This window comes from Apium graveolens, chromosome 10 (genome assembly GCF_009905375.1).
Source record: "Apium graveolens cultivar Ventura chromosome 10, ASM990537v1, whole genome shotgun sequence".
In the NCBI taxonomy this organism is placed as follows: domain Eukaryota; kingdom Viridiplantae; phylum Streptophyta; class Magnoliopsida; order Apiales; family Apiaceae; genus Apium; species Apium graveolens.
The window spans coordinates 215,478,827-215,502,804 of record NC_133656.1 but is presented as its reverse complement, the minus strand read 5'-3'; the positions used below and the strand labels follow the sequence as shown (position 1 = coordinate 215,502,804).

Here is a 23,978-nt window from a genome sequence, read left to right as displayed (position 1 = left end):
ATCCGTCGGGATGTAAATTTTGACTTAGCCAAATTTCATCCATTACAGAAAAATCAAATAAATTTATGGCTGCATTATAACTTGCAAAAATATCTGAAATAATACAAGAATAATTAAGCATACCTAACTCACTTACCAACCTTGAAAAGGTGGATTCATCAAGTGGCTTGGTAAAAATATCTGCAAGCTGCTTTTCACTTGGAACAAAATGAAGTTCCACAGTACCATTTATCACATGTTCCCTAATGAAGTGGTACTTGATGTCTATGTGCTTTGTTCTTGAATGTTGTACTGGATTTTCAGTGATGGCAATTGCACTTGTGTTATCACAGAAAATGGAAATTCTATTCACTTGTAGACAATAGTCCAGCAATTGGTTTTTCATCCATAAAATATGTGCACAGCAACTACCAGCAGCAATATATTCAGCTTCAGCTGTAGAAATAGAAACTGAATTTTGCTTTTTCCAGAACCAGGACATAAGCTTGTTTCCTAGAAATTGACAGGTTCATGTTGTACTTTTTTGTCTATTTTACAACCTGCATAATCTGCATCTGAATAACCCAGTTAGATCAAAACCAGAATCTCTAGGATACCAAATGCCAAATTTTGGTGTTCCCTTGAGATATCTGAAAATTCTCTTAATAGCTACTAAGTGAGATTCTCTAGGATCAGCCTGAAATCTAGTACAAAGACAAGTAGCAAACATTATATCTGGCCTACTAGCTGTTAAGTACAGAAGTGAGCCAACCATGCCCCTGTAGCTTAAAATATCCACAGATTTTGAGTAGTGTTTAATTCAAGCTTAGTTGTAGTGGCCATGGGAGTTTATGCAGATGTGCAATCCATTAGATCAAACTTCTTTAAAAGATCATGAATATATTTAGTTTGACTAATTAATATTCCATCACTAACTTGCTTAACTTGTAAACCAAGAAAGTAAGTTAGTTCTCCCATCATGCTCATTTCATACTTACTTTGCATCAATTTAGCAAACTTTTTGCGAAGTTTTTCATTTGTAGAGCCAAATATAATATCATCTACATAGATTTGAACAAGTATACTAGAGCCATTAACATTTCTAAAAAAAAGTTTTATCAACAGTACCTCTTGTGAAGTGATTTTCCAAAAGAAACTTTGATAAAGTGTCATACCAGGCTCTAGGTGCTTGCTTTAGTCCATAAAGTGCCTTCAAAATATAGTAGACATATTGTGGAAAATTTGGATCTTCAAAACCAGGAGGTTGACTAACATAGTCTTCCTCCTCCAAATCTCCATTCAGAAAGACACTTTTGACATCCATTTTATAGACCTTGAAATTGGCATGAGCTGCATAGGCTAAGAAAATTCTGATGGCTTCAAATCTTGTAACAGGAGCAAAGGTTTCATCAAAATCTATTCCTTCTTGTTGACAGTAGCCCTTAGCAACCAATCTAGCTTTGTTCCTGACCACTATGCCATTTTCATCCATCTTGATTCTGAATACCCACTTGGTGTCAATTGGATTCTTCCCTTTAGGTTTAGGTACCAGCTTCCATACCTTGTTCCTTCCAAATTGGTTTAGCTCCTCCTGCATAGCTAAAATCCAATCAGGATCCAACAAAGCTTCTTCTACTTTCTTTGGTTCTTCCTTAGATAGGAAGATGCTATATAGACATTCTTCTTGAGTTGTTCTCCTTGTTTGAACTCTAGAAGATGCATCACCAATGATGAGCTCAAAAGGATGATCTGTAATCCATTTTCTTTGTTGAGGTAGATTAGCTCTAGATGAAGAGGCCTCATTGTTGTCTTGATGTGTGACTGAGTTTTGATTATGAGAAACTCCCCCTGAGTTTGTGAATCTTTGATTTGAGAAAGGGGAACTTTCTGTAGGTGATCTATTCTGACTTTCAGCTTCTCTTAATATCCCGACGGATGAAGCTGATTGTCTCCCTGATGGATAAGGCAGATTGTCTCCCGATGGATGAAGCATTTTGCAACTTGACAGATGTTGAATTGTGTGCTTCATTAGTTGCAGACTTTTCTGCGTTATCCTTATTCACTATTTCCTAATCACTGTCATCATCACTATCATCACTAACCATCTCCACATTATCAAACTTGAGGCTTTCATGGAAATCTCCATCTTGCAGTCCTTTAATCTTTTTCTCATCAAACACAACATGTATTGATTCCACAATCATGTTGATTCTCAGATTGTAGACTCTATATGCTTTTCCCACAGCATATCCAATAAAAATTCCTTCATCTGCTTTAGCATCAAAGTTTTCAAGTTGATCAGTTTGATTCCTTAAGATATAACATTTGCAGCCAAAAACATGAAGAAAATTTAGAGTTGGCTCCCTATTATTGATCAATTGGTAGGGTGTCATGCACTTTTCTTGATTAACCAAAGAGATATTCTGAGTGTAGCAGGCAGTATTCACAACTTCAGCCCAAAAATATGTTGGTAACTTTGATTTTTCAAGCATTGTCCTTGCAGCTTCAATAAGGGATCTGTTCTTTCTTTCCACCACTCCATTTTATTATGGAGTTCTTGCTGCAGAAAACTCATGCATAATCCCATTTTCTTCATAAAATGATCTCATCACAGAATTCTTGAACTCGGTTCCATTGTCACTCCTGATTCTTCTTACTTTAAATCAGGATGATTGTTGACTTGCCTTATGTGATTGATGATGATTTCACTAGCTTCATCTTTAGACTTTAAGAAATATGTCCAAGAGAACTTTGAGAAATCATCCACAATTACTAGGCAAGATCTTTTCCTTGAGATAGACAACACATTGACTGGTCCAAACAAATCCATGTGTAACAATTGCAAAGGTTCTTCAATTGTTGAATCAAGCTTCTTTCTTAATGATACTTTGATCTGCTTTCCTTTCTGGAAGGCATCACACAATCCATCCTTAGTAAACTCCACTTGAGGAATACCTCTAACCAGTTCTTTCTTGACAAGCTCATTCATGGTCTTGAAGTTTAGATGGGACAACTTCTTGTGCCATAGCCAACTTTCATATTGACTTGCTTTACTGAGAAGTCAAGTGACAGATTCTACATTAGATGAGTTGAAGTCAGCTAGATACACATTTCCTTTTCTCACTCCAGTGAGAACCACTTTGTTGCTCTTTTTGTTTATCACAACACAGGCTTCTGAATTAAAGGTTACGAAATTGTCCTTATCACAAAGCTGGCCGATACTCAACAAATTATGCTTGAGACCATCCACTAGGGCAACCTCTTCAATGATGACATTGTCTTTTGAAATAAAGCCATATCCCACAGTATAGCTCTTGTTGTCATCTCCAAAAGTAATACTTAGGGCCATCTCTTTCCTTGAACTCAGTGAGCAGGATAGAATCTCCAGTCATGTCCCTTGAGCAACCATTATCCAGATACCAAAGATTCTTTCTATTTCCCTGCACACATCAAAATCAAATCAAGTTGATTTTGGTACCCAAGTTTCCTTGGGTCCTTCTTTGTTAGCTTTCTTCTTTGGTTTCTTAAGTTTGATCTCATTTGACTTGGGAATTTCTGATTCATCATTAGTCATCTGAGTTGGACCTTTGAAACCAGTCATTAAAACAGAATTGTCATGCACATTTTGATTAACAAGGAAAGGCATGCTATTTGCAAACATGTTATTCCAGTAAGGCATACTAAATGGCATTTGAGGCATACTAAATGCATCATAATAAGGATTAGGTGCAAATGGCGTATTAGAAAATTGTGCATTTATATTCTGAGCAGACATAGCATTCATAGGCACGGTAGGCATGGCAGTCATGTTGGGAAAAGAAGAGGGTGCGGACATGGATGTAGGCATAGCAAGTTTGCAATTAACAGACAAATGATTAACACTGCCACACTTAACACAAATTTTTCTAGGTGCATATTTGCCAGGTGTGTAGTTGTTATGTATATTAATTCCTACTTTCCCATTTCTATTGTTTTTCTTTTTAGCTTATGTTTTAACCTCAATATTTTCTAATATGTCATTCAATTGCTTAATGGACAAATGACCAACATTCACTTTCTTTTCCTTCCTGATTTGACTTGATTCTCCTGGAATAAAGTTCTTAGAAACTTAGCCATATTTCTCATATAACTTGGCTAGCTTAGCTTTGCTCACAAGTTTACTCACAACCGACGGATGTGGCTCTTTGTCATTCGACGGATAATCCTTTTGATTATCCGACGGATGATTTTCATCATCCGTTGAGTCCATATTTGTCAACAATCCTTCAACCAAATTGGATTCCAGCTTCTCCTTACTCTTCTTTCAGGCTGCATCACAAAAGGACTCAATACCTTGAACTTTAGTGATTTGAGCATGGACATCTCTGGATGATTTCCATGCATTAATCACTTCATGTTCTCGTTCAAGCTGCTTCTTTAAAATCTCTTCTTTCTTCAAGGACTCAGTTAATTCATCCTTAGCAATCTTACACTCAATTCTCAATTTTTCAAATTCAATAAACTGAGACTCTAGCACATTATTTCTCTCACTTAAAAACAAATGTTTTCTTTAATTTTAGCATTCTGTGGACATGTCATTGATTGCATCATTACACTCAGCTTTAGATAAATGTGCTAGGTTAGTGGTGATTACCTGATTACTTGAAGAACTTGTTTCTGTTTCATCAGACTTGGCCATCAGGGCTAGGTTGACATAGCTTATTTCTTCATCTTTATCCAATCCATCAGCTGCCCAGTCATTTTCTTGTATAATGAAAGCCCTTTCCTTTTGCTTGAGCAACTCAAAATATTTCTGTTTATAGTCAACAGGCTCAAACTTCTTCTTGTTAGAATTTGACTTTCTACACTCATTGGCAAAATTCCCTGCCAAGCCACATTTGAAACATTTGAATTTGGATTTAACCACCATGTTTCTACTTGGCTTGACTGCTCCAAAATTCTTTTTGAACTTGAGCTTGGAAAATCTTCTGGATAAGAATGCTAAATGCTCATCAATATCATCCATGTCATCTTGACTCAACTGGTCTTCATTTTCAGCTACCAGCCCTTTACCCTTACTTTCACAGACCTTTAATGTAGACTTAACAGCTTCTACCTTCATCTCTTTCTCTTTCTCTAACTCAGCAACCAATGCTATGGACCCTCCTTTCTTCCTTCCTTTTTCCATCGTCTCATCTTGCTCAATTTCAAGCTCATAAGTTTTTAGGATGCGATATAGTCTTTCCAAGGTGAACTCTTTGTAATCCTGAGAATTTCTCAATCAAACTGTCATCGGCTTCCACTCCTTTGGAAGAGATCTATAGAACTTGAGGTTAGAGTCTTTTGTTTAATAGACTCTTCCATACAAATTCAGAGCATTTAGTAGCTTTTGAAATCTACTAAAAATATCAGTGAGAGACTCACTTTCTTCACGGTGGAAATGCTCATATTGCTGAATCAGTAGCTGCTTCTTGTTCTCCCTTACTTGCTCAGTACCATCATAAATAATCTGGATTGTGTCCCAAACCTCTTTAGCTGTTTTAAAGTTAATGATGTTATCAAACATATCACCATCAACTCCATTGAACAAAATGTTCATGGCCTTCTTATCTTTCCTGACTTGCTCAATATCAGGATCTGACCATTCATGCCTAGGTTTGGGAGCAGATGGTTCATTGCCAGGTGCAGCTCTCATTGGTACATGAGGACCTCTCTCTATGCAATCCACATAGGCCTCATCTTGGGAAAGAAGATGTAGGTGCATTTTCATCTTCCAGTTGTGATAATTATCTTTGTCCATAAATGGAATTTTGACTCCAACATCCTTCTTGTTCATCTTATTGTTTGTTGTGATCTTTACACTCCTTGTACTTCAAGAGCTTGCTCTGATACCAATTGTTATTCCCTAACAATACAACAAGAATTACAGAAGGGGGGTTGAATGTAATTCTGGCTACTTTTTCAAGATTTTAAAAACTGTTCTAACTGAATATATATAAGTGTTTGATTTGCAGAGTGCAGAATGAAAGAGTTATATAAATCAAAACACAAAGTAATAAAAACACAAGCTTTTGAAACTTTCTGCTGGATTTGAATGTATCCACCAGATATATATATATATATATATATCATTTTGAGAACTCTGTGTAGCTTAGAATGGCTCACAACTGCTTTACAAGTAGAACAAACAAACTACAGAGAAATTCTTGACAAGTACAACTTTTTATATCTCTCTTTTAAATGTGTTTGCTTAGTTAAATATTCTATTAGCTACACTTGGTTTATATATCACCAAGTTTACATGACAATAGGATAAGATAATAAAACAAAACATATCTAGTCTCACTCCATGCTGCTTCACTACTAAATTCCAGCATCTTTGAATATCTTCACAATTGCATGGAAATGGTAATGCTTCTTTGTTCTCAAATTCCTGCTTAACAGGCTGCCACATTCCTTTTACAAACACCCAACGCATGTGACTGTGTTGTCACTGTCAACAGATATTTGAATTCGATCATCCGTCGGGTACATATTTGTCATCCGTCGGGTAGCTTTATTGATCATCTGTAGGGTAGCTTTGTTGATCATCCGTCGGGTAGCTATTTGTCACTTGACTCCATTTCACTTATACAGAATTTCAAGACATCTCATATCTACAATTAATCAACCTATTATGCATATCCACTAGTAGTCAACATGACTCATATACTCCTACAGAATCTACACAAAGTTGTTTGCAGAAATGTGCTACAATTCTTATTATTACATAAGCTACTCACTCGATGGATGTTAATCTGTCATCCGTTGGGACTGTAAGGTTTATCCATCGGGACTATATTAGATCATCTGTCAAGTGCTACAAAATTCACTAAGTTAAATCTACTAAGGTGATTTGTTTAACTTATCATCAAGTTCACAACATATTCCTAACAGCTATCATAGCGCGGCATGCTGACCTCCTGTATAAAAATCTGACTTCTTCATTTTCCTTGCTGATTTGAGCCGACTTTCCAAGAGCTTTTATTTCAACACCTTCCTAACACCAAATTAGCACCAAAACAATGCTAATTCACCTGATCACCTGGAGAATGCCTGAAAATACAAAAATACTAGAAAACGCATTAAAACACCAACAACTTGAGTACAAATGCACCAATTCAAAGCTTTACGGAGCGTAATAAAGTGTTTTAATGCCACTCAACATACCCCCTAACTTGAATCGATGCTTTTACTCAAGCATAAATAGACTCAAAGAACAAGAAATAAAAATGCATGAATTCAACTAAATGAATGCAACGATCCCCATTGAATAACTAAACCAATCAACAAGCAACATCTCAACAAATGCAGTTATTCGCATAAAGATCAATCAAACCTCACAAATCAACCTACAAACCAGAGACGTGCATGTGTGCAACTTCTTATAGACATACTATCGCAACTAGATCAATAATCATGACTCACCATTCATCAAAGCAATCGCAAGGTTATAAATAGAATAAAAGCTAGACTCAAAATAACTTATAACACTTCAATTCTTATATCGGAGTTTTCATGGATTCACGCTTTTATTTACAACAAAACAACACAAATATGTTTACTTGACCGTGCAATGAGTGAGGTCCACAAACGACTTATACAATAGTACCCATGTAGCGAGCGTTAGGTTAGCGGATCCCAGACGATAAAAGCCTTAGGTCACTAGGCACAAAGTCCCCTAAGAACTTAATAACTCGAGTACTAAAGAGCCCACTCATGATCAATTATACATAACACTTAAATACCTTTTTTTTCTTTTCATTTTCTTTTTTTTCAAATTTCTAAACGAGTGTGTTTCGCTCCATCTCGCTCAACCCTAGACTACTCATATAAATATGATCCGGTTAATAGCCATTTGATACCTAGCCACACAACTATCAATGAAATCCAATTTTTCTCCAATTTTTAAATATCCATGTTTTTTTTATTATTAAGAGAATATCTTAAATTCTAAATATAAATAAGCGATAAACCTCGACAAACAAAGAAACCATGACCATGATCTAGCACTTTAGTAACCTATAAGACTTAGTGAAATACAATTATCTCTAGCATGCAAATCAATTCGATAAGACCTAACATCACTAAATATGACATCACTACACTAGCATCAACATCACAAATCAATCGAAAAAGCATCTATGGGATCATGTTATTATTCAAATGCATGAAACTACATGAACAAACTATCATAAATACTACCAAAAATAAAAAAAAAACTACTACATGGAAAAATATGCAACTATATGCACAAAACTATCATGAATATGCAAACTATATGTGACTCACATAAAACATATTCCTTCAACTACTACCCCCAAACTTAAAATATTCACTGTCCTCAGTGAAGGTAATAGTAAGGAATTAGGCATACCTACTCTGAATCAGGATCATCACCCTCAACAGGTGGAGTGTCAGGCATGTCTCGAGGTTGATACACGGAGTCCTCACCAAATACTGGCCACTGGATGTCAAAACCGGTGGCTCTGAATGCAGTCCCAAGTGCCTGGGTGAGATCACGTGCAAACCTGCTATGGATGTCGTGCATCACATCCATCCTCCTCGCTAGACGCCTATACTACATCGAACTCAAACCAGCTCCAACCTATGCTCCTGCTTCCTCTTGCTGTGAAGGACCAACCTCCTCTCTCAACTGAGCTCTCCATGCTGCTTTCCTTGCCTGCTGCATCCCACCAACAAAAGTCTGATCCGCTGGTCTACCACATGGTAAATGATCATATGAATAACCAAGCCCCTTAGGACCGAGCTTGCCACCATACCACTCAGTCATGTTTAACAGCGTAGAACTGTCGATAGGAGCACTGGGAAGCTGTAGCTGCTCATGTGTGGGCCAATGAACACCAACTGCCATGCACAGCTTCGTCACAACGGACGCATAGGGTATAGGAACCGTAGTACCTCCTCGCAAAAATCTCAAAATCCCCTGATATATAACCATCCCAAATCAATATAATCACCCTGAAGAATACCCCACAACAAACGAGCACGCTCCACCGTAATCTCATGCACATGAGAAGATGTCATGATGCTAGCACAGATAAAAGAATTCCAAGCTCGTGCAAACCTGCTCATGCATGACGCAGGGAACGTGGAGTAATCAGTTGTGCCCCTCTTGAACTTCCAGTGAGTCTCAAGTACACACAGAGTAGCAACGATCAGATCCAAGTTGAAGTCCTCCGGAGTCTTATCGCTCCAAGTGTCCTGACCGGGCTTCCTCGCGGGCTACTCAATCACCCTCCTTATGGCATCAACACTATACTCCACAGTCATCACCCTAACCACTTTGAAGCCATTCTTCTCCGCCTTCGCATTAGCATAGAACTCTCGCACAACACTCATGGGCACAGCAGCGGGAGCCTCGCAAAAAGGAACCCAGCTCATCTCCAGAATCATCTCCAACAACTTACCATCCCTGATGGTAGAATACCTCGCTCCTTTGCTATTGGCTTCGAGAGAAGCCTCGTGTACTCCTCTTCAGCTTCTGGAGTCGAAAACCTCGGCCTCACACCACCCACAGACGAAGAATCGATGGTGCTGCTGCCTACTTGAGTTCCTTGTCTCTTCGGTGCCATTGGGATTGAATAAGAGAGAATAAAAGCTAAGTTTTTTAGAGAGATTTGTGTTTGAGAATATGTGATATGTTGAAGAAGTTTGTCTATAAGGTGGTGAAAAGAGAATTAGATATGGAATATAAGTGGGAATTGATTATGGGAATCGTGGGAGTAATGGGTTTGATTTGGAGAGGGAATTTTGGGATGTGGAAGAGTAAAATTCGGGTAGAAATTGATTTTGTAGTAAAAATCCTGATTTTCTCTTCACAACTGTTGTTTCTTATTTTTTCTGAGTCAGGACCCCAGCGCGACCGCGCGCTAGTCTAGCACGGGCGCGCTAGACTAGCACGGGCGCGCTAGACTAGCACGGGCGTGCTAGACTAGAACGGGCGCACTCACCTTCTGCCAAATCGGCGCGGCCGCGCGCTAGATTAGCGTGTGCGCGCTTACCTTCTGGAAAAACAGCGCGGCCGCGCGCTAGATCAGCGCGGGCGCGCTTGGCTTCTGAAGTTGGCCCTGAATTTTTTCTTTTTCTAATTTTTTTTCTCTTTTCTTCTTGCTTCCTCTACCTACTAAAGTACAACAAACTTGGGTTGCCTCCCAAGAAGCGCTTGTTTTACATCATTTGCTCGACGTAGAATATTGAGATTAAACGGACAATAAAATAGCATTAACCACCTCGCGGTTTTCCGTGTCACCATAGTAATGCTTCAACCTCTGACCATTTATTTTGAATGCTTGGCCCAGATCATTCTCAAAAATTCCCACCGCTCCATGTGGAAACACAGTTTTGATTATGAAGGGCCCTGACCACCTTGACTTCAACTTTCCAGGAAAAAGACGGAGACAAGAGTTAAACAAAAGAACTTGTTGTCCCGGCATAAATGATTTGAGCATTATACCCCTATCGTGCCACCTCTTGACTTTCTCCTTATATATTGTGTTGTTCTCATAAGCCGTAGCAATACGATGATTCACATTATACCTTTGCATCATAGCAGTGAACTTGCGATTACAAAAATGCGACCCCTCATTACTGATTATGACTCTTGGAGTTCCAGACCTTGTGAATATCTGCTTGTGAAGAAAATTAAGCACCACATTTGCATCGTTCATCGGCAACGCCTTTACTTCAACCCATTTCGACACATAATCGACCACCAACAAGATGTACTAATTGTTACAAGATGAGACAAATGGCCCCATGAAGTCAATACCCCAAACATCGAAGACTTCAACCTCGAGAAGCACATTAAGAGGCATCTCATTCCTCTTAGACATATTACCCACACGTTGACATCGATCATATTTCAAAACGAACTGATGAGCATCTTTAAATAAGGTTGGCCAAAAGAAGCCTGCTTGAAGAATGCGAGTTGCTGTCTTTTCTCCATCATAGTGTCCTTCATAAGCCGTTGAGTGGAAATCTTGCAAGATCCCCCTGTTTCGCTATAAGGAATACATCTCCTGATGATTTGGTCAGCTCCTTGTCGAAAAAAATGGCTCATCCCACATATACCACTTCACTTCATGTAGAAACTTCTTCCGTTGAGCATATGATAAGTCGGGAGGCATGATATTACTCACAAGGTAGTTCACAATGTCTGCAAACCACGGTTCTTCCTCTTACACTCCAAACAGCTGCTCATTGGGAAAAGACTCATTTATCAATGTCTTGTTCAGTGAAATAGCATTAGGGTTCTCTAAACGAGATAGATGATCAGTGACTTGATTTTCAGTCCCATTTCTGTCCTTGATCTCTAATTCAAATTCTTGAAGCAAAAGAACCCATCTGATCAATCTAGGCTTCGAATCCTTCTTGGAGACGATAACGAATTGCAGCGTAATTAGTGAAAACTGTCACTTTAGTCCCAAGTAGATAAGATCGAAATTTCTCAAAACCATAGACAATAGCCAAGAGTTCTTTCTCCATAGTAGTATAATTCAGTTGAGCACCATTCAAGGTCTTACTAGCGTAGTAGACCACATGAAATATGTTGTTCTTTCTCTGCCCAAGAACTGCTCCAACTGTATAGTCACTTGCATCGCACATCATCTCAAAAGGTTCATTCCAGTCAGGTGCAGTTATGACAGGTGCCGTGATTAAACTCTTCTTCAATGTCTCAAAAGTGGCAAGGCACTCGTCATCAAACTTGAAAGGGACATCTTTCTCTAGCAAACTACACAATGGCTTCGAAATCTTAGAGAAGTCCCTAATGAAATGTGGCGCCCTCCAAACCTGGGTCAGAAGTTTGGGATCCACACACGCACTGATTACAACCTGCTTATAACAATAATGAAGATAATAATAATATATATACAGTGACCCTACTTACCAACTACCACGGATCGCAACAGGTTAAAGTATGCACACAAGCCAAACACACTAATATATTACAAACCGTTCAAATCCCAACTATTCCAAACTCAAACTGAATATTAAACATATTACAAATTTTTACAAATTTACATTATTCCAAAAGAAGCCTACTAGCTCAGCTTCAACAGCCTTAATCCCTAGCTCTCGCACTGGACTGGGGATCCTTGCTACCAACTGGTTCCTTTTTAACTGGAAAGAGTATAAACAACGTCGCACAAATGAGCTAACTAGCTCAGCAAGTCACAATGACAAAACTGAGGATATTGATCATCAAGTGAATATGGTTATGATATCAAGTGAAAAATGGATTATGATTTAGAATTGGATACTATATTTTTATTTTAAAACCAAGGTTAGGCTGCTGATCAGTCACGCACTAACCCCGAGCAAAGCATACAGCATTGCTCTAACTACTGGATCCAAGGCACACATTGGCCTAACTTGACCATTATATGGTCTGACCACAAATCTGGTCCACAATTTTATAAAAACAATCCAATTCTAACATAATAACAAAATTAAACAATAATAATAAACAATAATCAGAATCATTAACAACAGTGAGTTTTTAACAATGAAAGGGTTTCAACCCTTGTGTGGATCAACAAGGTACTTTCAAGACTTGGATGTTGGGTAATGAAAGAATTGGATAACAAAGGAATCAATGTTTCAGGGTTTCAAGAATTTGGTCTTTCAAAGCATAAGATACCATGGGTTGAGTATAAAATAATTCAGTTCAGTGTTTGGTATTTAGTTTGTATGTATTTGTGGAGTAGTATCGTATGCTTGAGATTCGTGTTTGGGTACACAACAATCAATGGTCTAGAAAGAATAAGGTTTATGGCTCAAGAACAATAACTAGAATCAGGGTTTCAATGCTTCAAAGCACTTGCAATATCAACAAGACTATCAAGTACTACAATATCTCGAGAAAGTTCAGAACACTTGCCTGGTATTAGCTTACTATCCTGCACTCGCTTCCAATCACAATCGTTTTACTCCTCAACTACCTGTTTCCCTTTCCTACATCTTGCCTCTTCTTTGATTCTGCAGTGAAACAAAGCTCAGAATCTGATAGAACACTTCAAATCCTTCGTTTTGGTTTCTCAAGCTTTGAAAACAGAGATCGGTAACGCCTTCATTTTGCTGTTTGATTCTTAGAACAGTTTATGTAATTAGGGTTTTTCTCTGAAAATTATAGAATTAACTATCTGCAAATGATTTTTGATACGAAATAAAATACGGAAAAAGGCTATTTATAATTACAGAAAATTAGTATCCCGTTTGGATCATTTCGGATATAAAACGGTACGTTTATTTGTAAAAACTGATCCAAACGGTATCGGTTTTCGGGATAATTATCCAAATCAGTACAATTTGTATTGCGGTCTTGGTCTCAGCGCTTGGTTACACGTACTACGAAGTGATAATTGGGATAGTTTAATAAAAAGCTCCCATTTATCAAAAATACGGGTTTTATTGATTTACCGAAACGAATATTGTATCGAAAATGTTGCGCCGGGACCCGCGCAGAACAAACCGTACGCCGGATCGAAAAAGTCGAAACATGGAATATGCTCGAAATATTACAATGAGGTTAGGAAGGAGTTCTCGGAAGAGTTTCGGGTTCCAAAAACGTAACAACGGTTGACGTTGGTTGGTTCCCGTTTTTATAAAATAGATTTTAAATACTCGGAAAAAGATTTTATAAATTTCATATGATCCTTATAAATCCATAAATCAACATAAAAATAATTAGGATGATATGACAATTATCTATGTTTTATTTTGGACATATAAAAATTAAAATACTCAATTAATATTATTTTTGAATATCCAAGTACAGATAACACTTAACAATTAACTCACAGAATAGATACTGAACACACACATAATAATTATTTAATAGCAAAAATAATTACACGATATATCTCGGATATTACATCCTTCCCCCCTTAAAAGGATTATGTCCTCAGAATCTCCTAAGAAAACAAATGAGGGTACTTTTCTCTCATATCACTTTCTAACTCCCAAGTTGATTCTTCAACCTTTGGGTTTCTCCACAATACTCTTACTAACTTTACCACTTTATTTCTCAATACTTTCTCTCTCTCCTCTAGAATCTCTATCGGACTTTCTACATAAGACAAATCTGTCTGAAGCTCTATTGGCTCATATTCTATTACATGCCTGGAGTCTGGATTATATTTCTTGAGCATCGATACGTGAAAAACATTGTGAATGTGCTCCATGTGCGGTGGTAACGCCAACTCGTAAGCTACTTTGCCAACACGCTTTAGGATCTCAAAAGGTCCGACATATCTTGGACTCAGCTTTCCTTTCTTTCCAAACCTCGTTAGTCCTTTCCACGGTGATACTTTTAGTAATACCAAGCTTCCTTCTTCAAATTCCATGTCTTTCCTTGACTGATCTGCATATTTCCTCTGACGATCTTGTGCGGCTATTAATCTTTTCTGGATAAGTTCAACAACTTCCTTTGTCTGCTGTACCAGTTCAGGTCCAAGTATCTTGCGTTCTCCTACTTCGTCCCAATATAATGAAGATCTACATTTTCGTCCATAAAGGGCTTCATAGGGTGGCATCCTAATGCTGGCATGATAACTGTTGTTATAAGCAAACTCTACCAGAGGTAAATGTTCATCCCAACTTCCTTTGAAATCAATAGCACAAACACGTAACATGTCCTCGATTGTCTGGATCGTTCTTTCACTTTGGCCATCCGTCTGGGGGTGATAGGCCGTACTCATATTCAGTCTTGTTCCCAAACATTCTTGAAAACTCTTCCAAAATCTTGAATTAAACCTTGGATCTCGATCAGATACAATAGACACAGGAACTCCATGACGAACTACAATTTCCTTCAGGTACATATGGACCAACTTGTCGAGTGAAAATCTTTCATTTATAGGAAGAAAATGAGCTGACTTGGTAAGTCTATCCACTATAACCCAAATGGCATCATGATTAGCCCTTGTCCTTGGTAATCCAACTATGAAATCCATGGCAATATGTTCCCATTTCCACTCTGGAATCTCCAATGGCTGTAACAATCCACTTGGTCTCTGATGCTCTGCTTTAACTTTCTGACAAGTATAACATTTGCTAACACATTCCGCAATTTCCTTCTTCAGGTCTGGCCACCAATAATTCTTCTTTAAATCTCTGTACATTTTGGTACTCCCTGGATGGATAGAATATCTTGAACTATGTGCCTCTTGTAAAATTTCATTCTGCAGCTCCGTCACTGGTGGAATCTAAATTCTTGAAGAAAACCTAAGAATACCTTGATCATCCTTCTGCGTGCATAATTCCTCACCTACCAAACGATTTATATCTTGATTCATTACATTTTCCTGACACTTCTTTATTTTCTCCAACAACTCCGGCTGGAAAGTCATACTGTATACTTTCGCTTCCTCAGGTTTGCAAACTCTAATTTCCAATTCCAATTTCTGAAATTCCTTATATATATCTTCGGGTACTGATAATATATTCAACCTTTCCTTCCGACTCAATGCGTCTGCCACAACGTTAGCCTTACCAGGATGATAATTAATCGAGCAATCATAGTCTTTGATCAACTCTAACCATCTCCTTTGCCTCATATTAAGTTCCTTCTGTGTGAATATGTACTTAAGCTTTTGTGATCCGTGAAAATCTCACATTTTTCTCCATACAAATAATGTCTCCAAATCTTTAAAGCGAAAACTATGACTGCTAGCTCCAAATCATGAGTAGGATACTTTTGTTCGTGTGGTTTTAATTTCCTTGACGCATACGCAATCACCTTTTCGTGCTGCATTAGAATACATCCTAATCCTTTGTGAGAAGCATCGCTATAAATTATGAAATTCCCTTAATCATCTGGAAGTGACAAAACAGGTGTCGTAATTAATCGTCGCTTCAACTCCTGAAAACTTTCCTCGCATTTGTTGTTCCATATAAACTTCTCATTCTTTCGTGTAAGCTTTGTTAATGGTGTGGCAATCCTCGAGAAATTTTGAACAAATCGACGATAATATCCCGCCAATCCTAAGAAACTTCTTACCTCGGTGGGTGTTTTCGGTCTCTCCCAATTCGTAATTGCCTCGATCTTTGCCGGGTCCACTTTGATCCCTTCGTTACTGACTATATGTCCTAAGAACTGAACTTCCTGTAGCCAAAAATCACACTTCGAGAATTTAACATATAACTTCTTTTTCCTTAAAATCTCCAAAGTTGTCCTCAAATGTTCTGCATGATGCTCTCCCGTTTTTGAATAAATTAAAATATCGTCGATAAACACAATAACAAACTTATCCAAATACTCCTTGAAAATTCTGTTCATCAGGTCCATAAACGCTGCTGGGGCATTGGTCAACCCAAAAGACATCACTAAGAACTCGTAATATCCATACCTTGTTCTGAAAGCTGTCTTTGGTATATCTTCTGGCTGGATCTTTAGTTGATGATATCCTGATCTTAAATCAATTTTGGAGAAATACTTGGCTCCCTTCAACTGGTCGAACAGATCGTCAATTCTGGGTAACGGATACTTGTTCTTGATCGTAAGCTTGTTGAGCTCCCTATAGTCGATGCACAGTCTCATGCTTCCATCTTTCTTCTTGACAAATAATACCGGGGCTCCCCACGGGGATATACTAGGTCTGATTACTCCTTTCTCTAACAATTCCTGCAATTGCTTCGCTAGCTCTTTCATCTCAACAGGCGCCATTCTGTACGGGGCCTTGGATACTGGTTCTGTTCCCGGTGCTAAGTCGATCACAAATTCAATTTCTCTATCTGGAGGAAGTCCGGGTAATTCATCGGGAAATACGTCTGGAAATTCATTCACAACGGGAATATCTTCAAGTTTTGTTGGTTCTTGACTTCTGTCAATCACATATACCATGAAATGCTCACATCCTTGTCGTAGTAACTTCTTGGCTTGAATCATTGTTAATAACTTCTTTACTTGTTTTTGACCTTTGAATGTTACTATCCTTTCGTCTGGCATTTTCACCATTACCTTCTTATTTCGACAATCTATCTGGGCATCGTGCCTAGATAACCAATCCATCCCTAATATAACGTCAAATTTTCCTAACTTAAATGGTATCAAATCTACACAAAACTTACTACCAGAAATCTCAATCTCACAATTCCCACAAACTTGATTAACAGATACACGTTCTTGATTTGCTAATTCCACAGTCATTATTTCATTTAAACATTCAACTGGACAATTTAACTTACTAACAAAATCTGATGAAACAAACGATCGAGTTGCTCCTGAATCTATTAACACTTTGGCACATAAAGAATTCACATTAAGCGTACCTGCCACGACATCCGTATCCTAGATCGCATCCTTCACCGACATGTCAAAAACTCTAGCCCTTGGAGTCTCATTCACTGTTGGGGTAGATCCCATAATCCTCAATGCATTACTGACTGGGGATGGTGTCTTGCAATCCCTGGCCATATGTCCTGGCTTTCCACATTTAAAGCACGTAAATCCAATGGCTGGAACCTTTACTGCTGGATTCTGGATAGACTGATCCTTACTTGTTGGTTCTCTTACTGGCTGATTTCGGCACTCCCTCGAATGGTGCCCTTTCTGGTTGCATTTGAAACATACCACATTCAACTTATTACAAACTCCTCCATGCTTCTTCCCACATACTTGACAATCCGGAAAAGTTAGTCTCAACTGACTTGGCTGATTTGTATTAACTGGACGGTTGCTCTGGCCTCCATCTCCTGCATTCTGTCTCCTGAAATTAAAATTTCTCCCTGGCTGAAACTTACCCTTCTTAAAATTTGGAAACTTCCATGTTTGTGGCTGACCCTCACTTCCCTCAACTTTCCTTTTCTTGCTTTCCTTTTCGTTCTGGAACATTTCACTCTCTGTCTCTGCGATCATAGCCTTCTGTACTACTCCTGCATAGGTATCCAATTCAAAAATGGCTACCTTCCCTCTGATCCATGGTTTCAAACCTTGCTGAAATCTTTTAGCTTTCTTCCTGTCAGTATCCATATACGACGGTACATACCTTGACAATTCCTCAAACTTACCCTCATAATCTGTTACCGACATGTTTCCTTGCTTTAACTCTAAAAACTTCAGCTCCATTTGATCCTGAACAAACTGAGGAAAATACTTTTCAAAAAACAATTCCTTAAACCTTTCCCAAGTAATAACATCTGTACCTTCCAATGTCTTCACCATCTCCCACCAATAGGTGGCCTCATTCTTCAGATAGTAACTTGCAAACTCAACCTTCTGTTCTTCCTTTACTTTCACTAAGACAAATGTCTTCTCTATTTCCTTTAACCAAACATTTGCTTCAATTGGCTCTAAAGAACCCTTAAATTCTGGTGGGTTTACTGCCTGAAAAGTTTTAAAAGTTACATGGGGGTTGGTCTGTCTTTGTTGTTGTTGTGCCAGGTGAACTGTTTGTTGGGCCAAGATTTGAAGAATATGGGCTATTGCTGGGTCCATGGGTCCTGGGTTCACATTTGGATTCGTATCATCTTGGTTGTTATTGTTGTTGGTTTCTTCATTCTGGGTGTTGGGGGGGTATTTCTTCTGGGAGGCATTTTCTGTAAAGAATCAATCAACTTATTTAGCTTTTGAATCACTCTTTTGTATAAAAGGACAGTTTTGCAAAACAGAAATATCTCTTTTTGAAAACAGTTGTAACTAAGTAAATTGCATGCTTCTTTACAGAATATGAACAGTTATGGAAAACAGGGTACATGGTATCACAGGGTATAACTGGTGCAATAAATAAGGTAAGGTAACACAGGTACAATAAAGTAAATGACAGTGCTGGAAAGGAAAAAGGTACTGATATATATAGATCAAAAGTTTTAGGTAGTACAAGCGTAAAGACGCTTCGGAAGTAAAAGCAAAAAGGGTACAACAACCTATTCACTAGTCAGCATAGCTAGTCTATAAATACAACTCAAAAGTCTACTGATACACACTACACACTACTGTACATACTATGCAATCACAACAACACTGCTCTGCATCTCCATCTCTGAGTCTCTATCTCAACTCCAAGGAAACTCTGGTCCTCCCAGCCTCTCAAAGTCCTCCATCACCTCAGTAGCCCAGCCCATCAGTGCATCAGGGCCTCTGCCAGGTAGTGTAGCTCCATGTAGCCTAGCCTCAAGGACCCTCCGTGTCACATGAATCTCCTCTTGAAGCTCCCTCAAACTACGATCCACATCTGTAGTCCTGATGATATGCTGTAACTCTCTGATTTGAGCCAACAAGGAATCACGCTCCAATAAAAGAGCCTCATGCCGGTAATAAGGAACTGGGGGCAATGTAGTCCGGAAGGGGGCACTCGCAACTGAATACCCAGTGGAATCTGAATCAGCTGGTGGGGGTCCTCTAACAGGTGGCCTCATGCCTGGAGGTGGAATAGCCTGCAGTGGTACGGGCTGCAGTGACACCAAACAGTATCGGTTTTCGGGATAATTATCCAAATCAGTACAATTTGTACTGCGGTCTTGGTCTCAGCGCTTGGTTACATGTACTACGAAGTGATAATTGGGATAGTTTAATAAAAAGCTCCCATTTATCGAAAATACGGGTTTTATTGATTTACAGAAATGAATATTGTATCAAAAATGTTGCGCCAGGACCCGCGCAGAATAAACCGTACGCCGGATCGAAAAAGTCAAAACATGGAATATGCTCAAAATATTACAATTAGGTTAGGAAGGAGTTCTCGGAAGAGTTTCGGGTTCCAAAAACGTAACAACGGTTGACGTCGGGTGGTTCCCGTTTTTATAAAATAGATTTTAAATACTCGGAAAAAGATTTTGTAAATTTCATATGATCCTTATAAATCCATAAATCAACATAAAAATAATTAGGATGATATGACAATTATCTATGTTTTATTTTGGACATATAAAAATTAAAATACTTAATTAATATTATTTTTGAATATCCAAGTACAGATAACACTTAACAATTAACTCACAGAATAGATACTGAACACACACATAATAATTATTTAATAGAAAAAATAATTACACGATATATCCCGGATATTACATGAAACGCCTATAGAAACCCGCATAACCAAAAAAACTGGGAATTCCCTTAACAGAAATTGGTGGAGGAAGATTTTCAATGACCCCCACTTTGGCTTTGCCACCTCAAGACCTTTACTAGAGACCTTGTGCCTAAGAATAATGCCCTATCGCACAATAAAGTGATATTTCTCCCAATTGAGAACCAAGTTGGTCTCAACACACCTCTTGAGAACATGTCCAAGATTCTGTAAGCATTCATCAAAAGAATCACCAAATACTGAGAAGTCGTCCATGAACACCTCCACATTTTGGAAAATCATATCAGAAAAGATGGCCATCATACATCTCTGAAATGTGGATGGTGCACCACACAGACCAAAAGAAACTCGTCTGAAGGCGAAAGTACCAAATGGACACGTGAAGGTAGTCTTCTCCTGATCTTCTGGAGCAATATAAATCTGAATATAACCCGAATAGCCATCCAAAAGATAGTAGTACTCGTGACCAGCCAATCTGTCAAGCATCTGGTCAATGAAAGGCAGAGGGAAGTGATCCTTCCTAGTGTCCTTGTTCAGCTTCCTGTAGTCCATACAAACTCTTCATCCCGTGACTGTTCGAGTAGGAATGAGCTCATTCTTCTCATTAGAAACAACTGTGATACCTCCTTTCTTCGATACACACTGAACTGGACTCACCCAAGAACTGTCAGAAATAGGATAGATAATCCCTGCATCCAGCCACTTAAGAATTTCCTTCTTCACTACTTCCTTCATGATTGGATTAAGTCTTCTTTTTCCGCTCAATCGTGGGCTTGCTACCTTCTTCTAGCAGAATTTTATGCATGCAATAAGAAGGGCTGATTCCCTTAATATCTGTTATGATCCACCCAATTGCCGATTTAAATTCACTTAGAATCCTCAAGAGTTTTTCCTCATCGCTATCTGAAAGGTCAGATGCAATAATCACATGCAGAGAAGATGCATCACCTAAAAAAGCATACCTCAAATGTTCAGGTAAAGGTTTAAGCTCAAGAGTAGAAGCTTCATCAATAGATGGCTTGAGGCATTTAGGAGCTTTTTTCAATTCTTCCATTCCAAGAGATTCAAAAGGCATATCAATCTTCCTCTTCCAGGGAGAAGCATTCAGATACTGCAATTGTTCTTCACCTTCGTCATCTTCACTATCTGAATTCCCCAACAAGGCCTTCTCTAAGGCATCATACCTTAGCAATTGATCAAGTTCTGAAGTCACCACAGAATCGACCAACTCCACCTTTAAGCACTCCTCATTTTCCTTAGGAAATTTCATAGCATTGAACACATTAAAAGTTACATCCTGATCCAACACTCACATTGTAAGCTCACCCTTCTGCACATCTATCAAGGTTCGGCCAGTAGCCAAGAAAGGTCTTTCCAAGATTATGGGAATCTTTTTATCCTCCTCGAAGTCAAGGATTACAAAATCAGCAGGGAAGATGAGTTTATCAACCTTGACCAAGACATCCTCCATAATACCTCGAGGATATGTAATAGAACGATCGACCAACTACAAGGTCATATAAGTCGGTTTTGGATCAGGCAAGTTCAACTTCTTGAAGATTGACAAGGGCATCAGATTGATGCTAGCCCCCAAATCACATAAGCATCTGCCTAAAGACACTTTTCCAATAATACACGAAATAGTTAAACTTCCAGGATCTTTTAGCTTTGGAGGCAACTTCTGTTGCAGCACAACACTATATTCCTCCGTGAGAGAAACTGTCTCTAAATCATATAGCTTCACTTTCCGGGAGAGAATACCTTTCATAAACTTTGCGTAACTAGGCATCTGCTCAAGAGCCTCAGTGAAAGGTATGTTGATATGAAGTTTCTTGAACACCTCCAGAAACTTCTCAAATTGCTTATCCAGCTTTTTCTTCTGCATCCGCTTAGGAAAAGGCGGTGGAGGATAGATTTGTTTCTCTCCTATATTACCCTCAAGAGGAGTGTGCTCAACAGTAGTCTTTCTTGGTTCCACTTCTACTTCCTGCTGCTCTACTTCTTCTCCAGCCCCAGCTTCTTCAATTGAAACTTGAGTTTGTTCGGGGTTCGCAACCTTCCCAGACCTCAAAGTAATTGCCTTCACCTGCTCCGTAGCTTCCCTCTTTCCTGGCACTTCAGTGTCACTAGGTAGTATACCAGGTTGACGACTTAGCAAGGCATTGGCAATTTATCCAATTTGATTTTCCAAGGTCTTGATAGAAACAGCTTGGATTTTGCACATAAGCTTCAACTCCTCTAATTCAGACTTTTCATTAGCTTGTTGCAGTTAGAGTTGTTGTCTTGGTGCATATTACGGTTGCTAAAAACCAGGGGGTTGTACTGCCTAGCTGGGTACCGCTGATAAGGCTGTTGAACCGTATTCTGAGCATTACTCCAGCTGAAATTAGGATGATAGGTGGCTGGCACAGGTTGTTACGATCGCTGAAAGTTGATCACGAACTGAGCTGATTCAGTAGAAATAGCACACTGATCAGTTTCATGGGCACCAGCACAAAGCTCACAGACACTAGTGATTTGATTAACTCCATAATTATCCAAAGTGTCCACCTTCATCGTCAAAGCCTTAAGTTGGGCAGCTATAGCAGTTGCTGCATCGAACTCCAGAATTCCTGCTACTTTCCCCTGAGTCAGTCTCTGAGAAGGATACTGGTATTCATTAGCAGCCATCAGTTCGATCAATTCATAAGATTCATTGTAGCTCTTAGCCCACAGGGCTCCTCCTGATGCTACATCGAGCATTGGTCTAGAAGTAGCACCCAATCCATTATAGAAACAAATTATAATCATCCAATCAGGCATGCCATGGTGTGGGCACTTCATTAGAATCTCCTTATATCGATCCCAAGCCTCACACAGAGATTCTCCAGTTTACTGAGCAAGCTGAGTAAGAGCATTCCTGATTGTAGCAGCCTTTGCCATAGGGAAGAATTTAGTGAGAAACTTTTGAGCAAGATCTTCCCAAGTAGTAATTGACCCTGGTGGTAGAGAATGTAACCAGCACTTAGCTTAATCTCTCAGAGAGAATGGGAAGAGTCATAATTTAATAGCATCTTCAGTCACACCATTGAACTTGAAAATGTCACAGATCTCGATAAAATCCCTGATGTGCATGTTGGGGTCTTCTGTAGAAGAACCCCCAAACTAAACTGAGTTCTGTATCATCTGAATCATGCTTGACTTGATCTCATAAGTGTTAGCCGAGATGGCTGGCCTGATGATGCTTGACTGAATATCATTGATCTTAGGCTGAGAGTAGTCCATCAAAGCCTTAGAAATTTCTGCTTGATCTCCCATCACTACTAAAACTGGTTCCTTGATTTTCTCTTCTTCTTCTACCTTCTTTTCATCCTCAAAAACTTCCTTTCGAACCACTACAACTTCTTCCTCGGCTTTATCCAGAGTTCTCTTACTAAACCGCGAACACGTATGCATACACGCTCACTAAAGTACCTGAAATAAGATAAGAAAACAGATAAGTAACAATGTCTGAGTCAATGAACTTTAATGACCGCCGATGACAAATACATTAACTAAAAATTAACACCGAGTCCCCGGTAGCGGCGCCAAAAACTTGTTAGTCGCTAAACACGCGCTAAAATACACGCAAGTATACGCATTCACAAGTAGTATAAGATATAAATCAGATTCATTCCCACATAGACTGGTTTAGGTTAATGCTCAATTTATGCACCTATGCAATAATGTATGGTTATTATCCAATGCTAAGACGATTAACAAATTGAGATTGCTTTTAACTAAACTTAAGCTAACAATTATAACTAAGAGAATAAGAATGGTTGAATTAATATATATGACAAACATGGGATTCTAACCTCATTAGATACTTCATTCAATAACCTTTTCATTCTTAACCTTAGCATGTAATGGTGATGACACTAATCAGATAACACAAAACTGATAAAC

At 38.7% G+C, this 23,978-nt stretch overlaps 1 non-coding gene across 1 annotated transcript; it reads left to right on the top strand.

Annotated features, from left to right (window-relative positions):
• Window positions 1–22,851: 22,851 nt before the first annotated feature.
• On the top strand, window positions 22,852–22,958 carry LOC141694649 (small nucleolar RNA R71). Its single transcript, XR_012563937.1, has one exon. It is a non-coding gene; the product is annotated as a small nucleolar RNA R71 (small nucleolar RNA).
• Window positions 22,959–23,978: the final 1,020 nt, after the last annotated feature.